Source organism: Diceros bicornis, chromosome 11 (genome assembly GCF_020826845.1).
Source record: "Diceros bicornis minor isolate mBicDic1 chromosome 11, mDicBic1.mat.cur, whole genome shotgun sequence".
Lineage (NCBI taxonomy): Eukaryota > Metazoa > Chordata > Mammalia > Perissodactyla > Rhinocerotidae > Diceros > Diceros bicornis.
This window is the reverse complement of record NC_080750.1, coordinates 4,500,082-4,512,267: the sequence shown is the minus strand read 5'-3', so window position 1 is coordinate 4,512,267 and position 12,186 is coordinate 4,500,082. Positions and strand designations below refer to the sequence as shown.

At 37.1% G+C, this 12,186-nt stretch overlaps 1 protein-coding gene across 1 annotated transcript in view; it reads left to right on the top strand.

Moving 5' to 3' along the window:
- Nucleotides 1-12,186, top strand: part of COL25A1 (collagen type XXV alpha 1 chain) — a 440,619-nt gene that overhangs the window by 323,365 nt on the left and 105,068 nt on the right. The window lies entirely within an intron of this gene.

The following is a 12,186-nucleotide window of genomic DNA, read 5'->3' as shown; positions in this document are numbered from 1 at the left end:
CTCAAATAGCAGTAAAGGAATGAATAGTCTGTCTGACCTTGGGCAAGTCACTTAACCTCTCCATTTCTCATCTGTAAAGAAAGGACAATAATACCCTCTCTGCCTCCCTTTCAAGGTTGCCAAAGACAAATGCAATAAATTAGGAGAAAGCACTTTAAAATATGTGACGAAGAACTGTATGAGTATGTTATTATTATTATCACTCAGTTGTTCCCTCCAGAGTAAATTACAGGTGAGCATGGATTTCTGTAACAGATGTATTCCTGTAAAGTTCTGTATGAATCAGATTTTCATAAATCAACACATCTTGAATGTGCTGGGGAATTTTGCTACGTGAAGCAAGCCTGTCAGAGTCTTTGTCGAGCAATGTAATCCCCTAATTCTTCTTCCCAGCACACTGACTTTTTATATCTTGTATTTGCTTAAAGTGAAATGTTTCTATGATTTAAAAAACTATCATTTTTAAAAACCACTATTTATGTTTCTTAACTTAAATAGCACCTGTATATTTTAACCCATCTCAAAGGGAGAAGAGAATACTGGAAATACAATAGCAGCTTTCATGAGGAGAAAAATTTCCTTAGAAATTTTCTTTTTTCTCTTAAATATTACATGCGTGTGCCTGTGTGCGTGTGCCTGTGTGTGTGTGTGTGTGTGTGTGTGTGTGTGTGTGTTGACTTGAAGCCTGTAGGGAGAAAAGTACATTGTACCAGTAGTTCTGGCCTCAGAACTACTTAGGAGTGTATCACTATACTTGGTGATCCTTTTTAATCGTTTTTGATCTATAAAGTGTAGGCGATGATTCCTGTTCTACCTGTCTCACTAGGTTATGGTAAGAAGCAAGTGAAATAATAATAATACTATGAAAAAGCTTTATGAACTGCAGAGTTCCATAAGTGAAAAGTATTGCTGTTAAAACGAATGTCTGGTGACATAACTTGGCACAGAGGAAGGCCACTCTATGAAACGCAAGGGCTAAGAACAGCGTGATGATAGCTGTCAATTAAGTTACGGTGTGTCAAATACTGTGATTGATAATGCAGCTCATTCCTTTTGTCCTGTTTGTTCTCATCATGGTTTTTGGCCTTCTCCTACATATCACATCATCTTACGTTATCAATTTTTCATAACACACCCCTTCTCATCCACCAGTTACAACAAGGAGAGATAATAAATACCACTGCTCTCATCTTTTCCACAGTACTTGAAAGCCACCACATTTGTTGGTCTGTGTTGTGGGGCAGTGTCTGCTTACAGGGAGGGTCTTGAGAGGCACTGGAGAATTTTTTAAAATTTAAATGGTCTCTGATGATGAAGTGAAAAAACTAGACGGCCTAAAATTAGCTCTTACAAAACTGTTTGTGGGTGTGTCAGGTAGGGAATTAGTTTTCATAATCCTGGATATATATTTTATATTGCAAAAATAATCATGTGAAGATTTACAGCATCTGATAGAACAAAAAAGGAGACCCGCGGCTCAAGCAGCTCCCCGCTGATTTAGTCCTGCTGTGCGTCTATTCTGTAAACGTCCCCTGCTGGTTTGCTGAGAAGTTCAGGATGAGATTTTTAAAAGACAAACTTTGGAGCTAAAATAAATTGGACTCCGTCTAAATAAGGAGAGAACTGCTCTAGGTCATAAAACTAGACCCAAGAGTCAAACCAAGGACTGACCACATTGGAAGTGCTAAAGTTCTGAACCGTTGCACAACAGATCTTTATCTGTCAGTTCTTCAGTAGTTTAAGTAGTCGTTAAAATAGTATTTTTGAAGTTATCTTTCCTTTTGATATTCTTACTGTTTCTTTCCTTGACAAATGTAGTAGAAGTTCTCAAAAGTATAAAGGATAGATGATATATATATATATATATTTAATATACCAACTAGTCCCAGTTTCTTGGAAATTATGTTTTGGTCCAAAGTGTCTATATCCAAGGTCTCATAGACCAAACCACTTTCCCTACTCTCAAACTCCTTCTTCATTCCTCTCCCTTCCCCCAAACAGCATATCCATTCATCTCTTTCTGAATTAGTAGTACTTAAAATGTCATTCATTGGGCCCTGGTGTTGTCTGAGAGTTCAAAACTCAGAAAAATTTTGCTGTTTGTTCCTTAAAGTGAAATTTGGACTTGTGTCCGAAGAGGTTATAGATATTTGCAGTTTATTTTAATTTTGCCTGCAAACATATTTAATATATTTGGGTCAAGTGAATATAATGTGTTTTATGTTAGCTAATAACATAAGCGTAAATGATTACTTCTTCTTCATTTAGAATAAAATTGAAATAACCAATATGTGAAGATTTACTTCAAATATATTTAGTTATAATGCCTTGGTATCCTACAGATTTGGTAAAACTCGTTTTACTTAATCGTACTTTGCTGTGCCAAGTGTCTTGCTCAGCAGGATGGCAGACACCGGAGACAACAGCAGGCTTCTCTTCGTGATTTTAATCTGGCAGAGAAAGCAAAACCCCAAACCTTCAAATCACAAATAGTAAAAATGGACCAAAATCGTCTTAGGATATTTGGTTATTAGCCTGGATTTTAACGCTACAATTTCGTTTGGTAAAACCGCGTGCACTTCAGTTGTGCGCACTGCCCACTGGGCCGCCTTAGCAACTGTTCGAATGCTTTATTATCCTCGCTTCATCTGATTGTCCGTAAAGTATGCATGGTGCCATGCCAGCAGAGCCCTTCCCACCTCCTTGTGCTTTTGGGCAGAGCCTGTAATGCTTGGTTTTCCCAATGGACCAAGAGAAAGTTAGACAAGTACGCCTTTTCCTTCTGGTGCTGTCCCACTGCACCGTCCAGTTGCCCAGCTCAAGGGAACTCAGTGTGTGGCTTCCTGTGTGCATAGACGTCTGTAGGGGTGTCCAAAGGCCCCTTGGGTGTGGTGGTAGAGAGGAGCACTTGCCTTTCCTGTAAAGCTGGTTCGGTCTCTTAGAAACAAGAAGTCGACTTTTGAGGGAACATTTTCAGTAGTGATTTCTGAGCACAATCAGGTAACATTAGTAGGAAAAGAGAGTCAACGCTGAATAGATGACTGTCTGTATTCTTCCCTATCTCATTTTGTTTTTCTTAATGACCTCTAGGCTGTGAATCAGCTCTATTTTTAACTATCTTCCACTGGTCCCATTTAAAGTTCTGATAAGCCAATGTATCTAGGCCTTAGATTGCTCATCCGCAAAAGTGATGAGACTAAATGAGATCTGAGTCTACCTTCAGCTCTGAAGTCCTGGCATTGTGCTACGTTTTCCTTATAGATGCACAGACACATATTATACAGCCCTTTATCCATGTTATATATGCGTACCTACGTATCCTGTAAATAATTAGATACAAAAATCATTTATTAAGTTTTAATGGAAGGAAGCCTTAAAAATTGCCTTCTTCTTCAAACCTATAATCAACTTCTCTAGTTATCATTTCTTTTAACTTTAGAATCTAACCAACTGTAGGTAAACTGATGCAAAATATGTCACTTTTGTATGAGGATATTAATGAAATAATTAACCTCTTTTACCAAATTCTCATATCTTTTCATTAGATTAAGAAGAAACTTTTCAAAACAAAATTGGGTCCATGTAAGGTCTGTGCCTTCCATCTGCAGATTAAGGACAAATGTACAAATTTTAGGGCAAGAGTTTAAATGGAAGCCCTTATACAAATGTCTAAATATTTAAAAGGTATAAATCAAATTAATAAAATGATAAGTAAATATGTTCTGTCCTCTAACCCTCACATTTATATCCACATAGTGACCTGGTAAATTCAAATGAGAACTGTTGCACTCCTCGGAGAGCCACACCAAAACGTGTTGGCCTGGGGAGAGCTGTGCCCCAGCCCCAGCCCTCGCCCTGGCCGGCTCTTTTTCTCTCCCACACCTACGTCCATCCCTCAACTTTCTGAGACTCCAGCTGTCCCAGGTAGACATTCTGGGATGCTCACAAGATCAGACTCCATGCAACCACCTCAAAATATCCACTTCTTTCCCCTCCTCCTGTTTATTGTGAACACCAGTGTTGTGGTTCACCTTCAGAAGAACAGACCTGAGAAAGAAGCAGCTCACAGTCCTTGAGGTGAGCTCCAGTCATTGGAGTGGAGAATTCCAGAGTCCCTAGTGCCCAGAGCATAGTCTGTGCTCAGGGAGTGGGCTACCACACAAGGAGGAGTGCAGCCAGGGAAGAGCTCTCCAAAGCGTGGGCCCCAAAGTGAGAGCCCTCTCTCCCAGGTCTGAGGGCGGTGCAGAGTTGATGTGTCTGAATGTTCTGCTTTGCTCACCTCCTTTGAGAAAACTTCACACACGCTCACTCACTCACACACATTCACACTCTCCCAAGCTGAGTTAGAAGCTGTCTTCTCCCTGGCTCCACAGCGTTTATCACCTCATGTAATAATTGTGATTGCTACTGAGTGTGTTCAATAAACTGAATGACTGAATGATATGAATCAATGAATCAATAAATCAGGTACTGATACAAAGGAATCAGATGTATATTTTTCTCCCAACAAATATCATTGCATGCCAGGGATAAGTTTAGGCAGGATAAATCCAACAGAATTACTAAAGAACTGCTTTTTCTCCTGCGTCTTCTTATATTTATCCATGTATTATAGGTTATTTGGAGTATATGTGTGTTCCTGAATATGCATGAACATATTGATCTTCACAAGGACAGTGGAAAAGTAATTGAATCAATTTCTAGTCACACTATATGGCTGTTTTTAAAGTATAGAATATAAAATATTTAGAAGAAATCTTAGGAATGATCTAGTTGCACAGATAAAGAAACAACATTAGAGTGAATAAAAATCTTGACCAAGGTCACAAAGTAGTCAATGGCAGAACTAGGCTAGAATCCAGTGCACCTGATTGCAGTCTTCTGCGTTTTACAGTCTAGATCTGCTAGATCTGCACTTTCCAATACAACAGACGCTAGCCATATGTGGCTATTTAAATTTAAATTAATTAAGATTAAATAAAATTTAAAATCCAGTTCCTAACAATGGCACTAGCCACATTTCAAGTGCAAAATAGCCACATGTGGTTAGTGGCTACCATACTACCAATATAGACCATTTCCCATTTCCATCATTCCAGAAAGTTCTGTTGGACAGTGCTGATCTAGATAGAAAACAGATCTGAATAGTAGATAAGTAAGTATATAGTGTAGTACTAAGTTTAAATCCTCCTTCTGCTGACTGTGGGATATTTAAATTTTAACAGTTAATGTTTCTTAGCATAGTTGCTTTAAAATAGGAAAAGCACTTACACGTTTCTCAATAGAAATATTTTTTACTGACTGTAGTGTAGGGTGATAGGCCTTCGTGACCCATAAATTTGTTTCCTTTATGGTACACCAGGGAAGTATGCCTAATCACAGAGGGCAGAGGAAGCCTGTTAATTTTTCTTTCTTTCTGGGTCATTTCCATTTTGGGTTCAGCAATGAGAAACAATTTATTAAATATTTAGAAGGGACAGAGTAAGCTAATTTCAGCCCTGGATATCTGGTGAGAGGTGATAGGATCTGTTTCAGGACCTAATCAGAACGTGAATTCTCAAATACCTAGCTCTGTCTTTAATCTTCTGGTGGTAGTTAACGCTCAATATTTAGCCTTGGGTCCTGGTTTTGTCAAGTGGTGAGAAAAATGTATTACTTCTTTAATTTTCTAAGCTTTAAGAGACCTCCCTTAAAGAGGTCCCAGCTTCATGATTTTGAGAAATACCAATAAATGAATCATCCTGGTTTAATATTTTCTCCAAAAAGTCAGCACATGAGATAGAGAAGTCAGAAAGCATTTATTCTTTTTAAAAAATAATTACTCCTTTTAAAACTTTTCTCATCAAATATTCATGTATTACTATAATTACATGTCATCTTATTGATAGGCTCTAAGTGAGACTTAGAAATTATGAAGTGAAATTATGAAGAGAAATTATGGAGTGATGTTATTGAAACAAAAATCTGAGATACTTAAACAGAAACAACTGCCTCAAAACTGGGAACTCTTTCCAGTGATATAGTCATGATAGTTTCAGTAGTAAAATAATGGAGGAAATCTGGGAAATGTAATTTAATAATTTTTATATTCATTAATTCATTGTTTCAGCTTAGTCAGTAATTATTTATTTGCTAGGCACTGACCTAGGGGCTGAGGATGTAAAATATATGGTCTCAAGAATTTACAGCCTAGTCAAGTAGATTTTATAAATATGTAAATATATTAAAATACAGCCAGTTAAAATGTGCTAGAGAAAGACAGAAGATAAAGACGAGCTCTGTCTGGGGGCACTGGAGAAGGCTCGCAGAGAAAGTGAGTTATGACCGCCGAGCCTTGAAGAATGATTAAGCACTTGTGAAGACTAATAGGAGACTGCTTGGGCAAATAGAAATGATTAAGTGTGACTGACGACAGAGTCCATGAAAGACTTGAAATAAGAAATGGGGCCCCCCCATCTCAGCACCGTCCCCCTCTTTTCTTGTTTATGCTGTGTTCCTTCAAACCCAGGTCAACTAAATCATGGGCTTTTGCACTGAGAACACTTCAGCACACTCTCTCATATTCTAAACATTTCCCAGTTCTTTCTAGTTTGGCATTTCCACACATCTAAGCTATGAAATCTAAATCTTGTAAAACCTTGTTTGAATTACACTCCAGACATACATACAATAGTGGCTGGAGTTTATGTTTCTTGACCTTTGCTCATCAAACATCCAAGTAGAACATGGAATTTTATATAAGTACTTCTTAAATGAATCTTTCTTAAGTAAGACAAATTTTCATTTCAAATTTCCTCTTACTCTTTATAAAACAAGTTTACATATTTTCTGATCTTGTGATGTATTTGACCAGGTTAATATCTTTCAAAAAGTTATAATTAAAGTCTGTTGCACCAAACCCTTGGGAAAGTCTGATACTAATATTTTATGACTCCATTAGTGAGATTATACATGTTATCATTCTTCCCTATGAAATCAGACTTTAAAATGTATTTTCTTCATTTTGCCTGACTTTTATGAAATCATGGAAAAATTCTTAAAAAGGAAATAATTTTAAATGGCTTGATAGTTTGGGGTTTTATCCTCCCCTTCACAGATAGACCACCTCTTTCTCGCTCCCTGTGTTGTTATTGTAGAAGCTGGTTGTATATTCTCGTGTCCAGAAATGACCAGTAGCTTTCAGAGCTTCAAATTTTACTGTTAGGCATCAGGGACAGAACAGGAACTGTGTCCGCCCACTGCTCACACAGAACATCATTTCCTAACGGCAGGCAAGCAGAACTTGCCTTAAAACACCTCCCAAGAGGCATCCTAAAGCACATCATTTAGAAACTCTGCATCCTGTTCAAGCAATTAATACCTCAATCAAATCTGTGCTAACATCAGTAGTGTCAGAAAAATTCATTAATTTTTTTCCATTCCATGATTCGTTAAGCAAAAGGCTTTCCAAAAAAAAAAAAATTCTTATTTTTACAAACTGGAAAGTGCTGCCAATGCATAATGGTTATAGAAACATCCCTTTCTTAACTGCCTGCTTTGAAGATTAACTTGGGTTGATAATTCTGCCTACTGTTTTCACAATGGCTTTCTGAAGTGCATTAGAGACCTTAGACCTCCAGCCACATCCACAAGACTCTAGTGCTGATGAGACTGTGTGACTAAAAGGATTTTTGTTTTGCTGTTTTAACGTAGAAGCTGGGAACTGAATTCCTCCACTCACTCGTACTTAGAGGTAATCTAGAGGCTATTAGAATAGGCCAGCAGTATTAGAATGACTCTAGTGAACAGAAGTGTGAAAAATGTTGTCATTGCTATCTTGAGGCACTTTGTCTAAGGTATAAGCAAAAACTTGATTTACTTTATATATTCATTGTTTTGTTATTATAATATTTATCACACTCAAAGTAAACACCATTGTGCTTACAAGCACCTACAAAGCCATACAGATCCATCTCCCTTCCCTATCCGTATCCCCATCTTCTGCTACCTACCTATAGCCTCTTTGGTGTTCTTTGAACACACTTAGGATGTGCCCACCTCTTGGCCATTGTACTTGCTGTCCTCTTGTCTGGAACATTCTTCCCCCTTCTATAGGCATGGCTCTCTCCCTGACCTCTTTCAGAGCTCTTTCCATGAGTCACTTTATCACTGAGACCTTCACTGATGCCCCAGCTTAAAATACTACCACATGTACTTCTCCCAATCCCTGTCCCCACATTTACTTTAGCACTTACCACCTGACACAACTTTATATTTTACTTGTTTATTTGTTTACTGTCTTTCTCCATGCACTAGAAAATCAAGGCCAGGGGAGCATGAATTTTTGCTTATTTTGTTCACTGCTGTATCCCCAGTGCCTAGCCTGACACTCAAAAACTGTTAAGTGGATGAATTAATGAAGGAACTGAAAAGGATTCACCAAGCAATTACTATGTGCCAGCTACCATTTATGATAAAAGACTTTTAGAGCAAAGAAAGCAGTAACCGGACAATTACACTATTGTTGGTAAATTCTATGAAAGAGTGTCATAGGGGTGCTTTGGAGAACAAAAGAAGGGGACCTTACCCCAATGGTGGGGACAGTGAGCTCTGAATAATGGAATAGGTGGAGGAGAGAGGACCAGAGAGAGCCCGAGGTGCAGAGGTGGAGTTGTGAAAGGGTGGCGTCTGTGGTGAACTACAGCTGTTACAAAAGCCTGGACTTTTCTCACAAGCTGTGGAAAGCCATTGAAGGATTTTTCAGCAGAGGAAAGGGTGAACCCGTTAGCCTTTTCCAAAGCTCCCCCAGGCAGCACTGTGCAGGAAGGACTGAAGGAGACTGAAAGCAGAGTGGCCCTCAGGTGGGTGTCACCTTAGCTAGGTGAGCGAGAAGAGGGTTTGAACAAAGCGATGCAGCTGAAGAAGAGGCTGGACCAGAGAGATGTCCTTGAGGAGGTATCTGCGGACTTGGAGCAGGAGGAACGAAGGGTCCCTCTCAGGCCTGAGTGCACGCTTTTGGTAAAGGCGCACCCAATGGAGACTATCATATTTCTTTCACTTACTTGCTCACCATATTCTACATAATATTTTACATAATATTTAGAAATGGAATCTAGCAGGGGTTGGGGAAAATAGGAAAGAAAATCAGTTCACTATATAATTTCTTACTACTTTATAGTTTTTAACTTAACTTTGCGTAGCTCTCCATGGTCTTTTCTGAAAGATCAAGAAAACTTGGTGTGAAAGTTTATCTGCAGATAAGTGATATTGTTACTCCACACACAGAATTTTTCATTGGCTCATGTGTCTTTTATCTTTTGAATAAAGTTATGTCCATTATGAAAAATCCTTCAATGAAAAAAGTTCCTACATTTTACATCACCCAGAACCTGTATTGAAATGAGCAAACATTATTTTAAGGTTCGAATTACAGTTTAGTACTTCTGGAGTTACACTTAAAGAAATATAGCTTAATATGTTGAAATTTTATATGTTAGTTTTTAACCTAGAGACATATAAATAAATTATTTTGAAAAATAAAAGAGACTAGATTATTGCCATTTTAATTGGTTGTATACAAAGTATATGCAAATATAAAGGTGTCCACCAAGAAAATGTCTAAGAAAGGAGTAATTCATTGATTAATAAAAATGAACTAAAGAAATCGACTCTTTGGTTTGAAAAACTATTTGATTCAAACTTAAGTCATGAGGATAACAACAATGGAATTATTTTAGAAATCTTAGAACACTAGAAAAATTGACTTTAATTTTAGGAATAAGAAGCAGCATTAGTGTGACTAGTAAATAATGAACTTATGACATTCTTCATCCAAGTCATTATTCATAATGACTTTTGAGTAAGCTGAAAACGTAAATAAATTTAGGAAAGATTAGATAAGTTAGTGAGTGGTTCTTTGGCATTTACCCATTACTTTATAAATTTATATTGGTACTAGAAACCACAAAAGTAATCAAATGTCTACATTAACCAACTTAACCAACTAGTAGCAATTTAACCTAAGTTCAAAATCAATTTTTGAGCAGTGAAGCTTTCATTTGTAAGCTTAAATTTAATGACCACAGTGTCACAGATATATAATGGGATTATTAATCTAAGGATACTCAAAACACATACAGACAGGTAAAATCTCGATCAACAAAATAGCTATTTGGGTTGTGTGTGTGTGTCTATACTTACTTAACCGTGTGTCTGTACCTTGTATTCAACGCTGCTGTATTCCCAGTCTCCTCCTAGTAACGGATGACACCATCCTTGGCCTGCTATCATTTTTACTGCCAGTGAGATCAAAGGAGTATATGCACGTTTTTGGTAGCTAAGAATATATCCTTGCAACATTGTTATGAATATTCCACAAGATGTATTAATAACTCAAAATTAATGTTATATCTTAAAAACTGCTTATATTTTTGGAGTTTAGCAAAAATAGCAGTAGTTCCTAACAGTAAAGAAAAATATTTATTTTCTTTATAGCTATCCTTTGACTTTCATTAAATATTGTAAGATATACAATTAATATAATTTTATGAATTTCAGAGTTATGAGTAGGCCTTCTAAATCTCTGACTTAACGTGATCATGCAGCAGACCAAATTAGAAAATACCAGATATGTTAGTCTCTAGTTAAAACACTTGATTTAAAATTTGTCCTTATTTTTTACATGAAATATTCCCTTCCAGGGTTATACATCAGTGCAATGAAATATTCAATTTTAGTGAACAGTATTTTCTCAAGTGGCAAAGTTAGGTTTATAATGGAAAACAAATCTTTTTGAATTGAACATGTACATTCTCAGTCTAAACATTGAATTAATGTACTTTTTGTTATATGATTTCCTTTCTAACATCAACATTTTAAGAAGTGAAATACTCTGGAGACGCTTGGAAAAATGGCATCATAGACAATGATGGAACCCAAGTCTTTCCTTCACTCTCAGATCTCCTATCACCACAACTTCCAAATTCTGCCTTTACTTAGCATTAACATTCACTTCCCAAGCAATTTACCCAAGTGAGGAAATGACTAAACCTGTTTATGTGCTGAGGGGAAAGAGCTAGTGGAGAGCAGAAGACTCTGATATGATGCAGGGATAATGGATTGAGAAAGGTCCCTGAGGGCAGAGGCAAAGATGGATTCCAGAGTCTACTGGAAGCATTCTCCCTGGATAGGAGGAGAGCCTCTTCTTCCTCTGATAGAGGAAGGAGGTCCACATGGGTTTGAATTGATGAGAGACATGATGTTGGGGGAATTTTCACCTCATAGCCTCTATGTTCTCTGCAAAATCTAAAACAGGGACAATTTTAAATAGAAGGAGTGAGATGGATGAGAATGACCACACTGATGTGTCAGATAACAAGCTCATTAAGATGTTGGTTGGTTGAGTAAATCAAAAAGGAATCTATAAAGGTGATATTGCCCAGTGCGCTTTCAATAACCTAAAGCTGATTAGATGAGGAAATTGTTAGTCTTCCTGTAAGGATTACAAAATAATTTCTGAGGAACGGATTCTCTGAATGTTCCTAAACATTGTGTATTTTTAATGTGTGGCCAGTTCTTCCTCTAATGACCATTCTAGTGCTTTATTTAATGTTACAGAGTGTGAATGTCTGATGCTGATTAACTGAAATGTCACATATTGAAAATAAGCTAGTCATAGTTAAGGGTAATGGAATAAAGGACTTTTTACATGAAATGATAGAGTATCTATAACTTTGTTAAAATATACTAAAATTAAAAGTATTTTTGAAAGAATTGGAAGAAAAGTTCTTAATATTCTTATTTAAAAATAGACATGAATAGTCAGAATTATAGCTGTATCTCTTTGTGCTCTTTTCCACCATCCCAAAGCTGTGCCTTGTTCTAAATAAAACCAACAGAATCCCAACACTGACTTTGTGGTTGAAAAACTGCTAAATCTCAGAACTGCCACATTTCCATTTTCTATGTAAATATTCTCATTCATCTTCCTGAATTTTATATCCCTCCCTCCACCCCCCCGCCAAGTATCATAGTTTAAACGACAGCTGACAGCATCTTTTGTTCCCTTTTCTAGTACACTCTAGATGCCATGATTGGCCTTGGCATCCACTACTTTGTAAACAAGTTTTTGTACAGGTCGATCGGCCACATTTCATAAGAGGAAGAATAGAGCAAAACATGTTTCTCTGTAATGCTATTCAATTATTT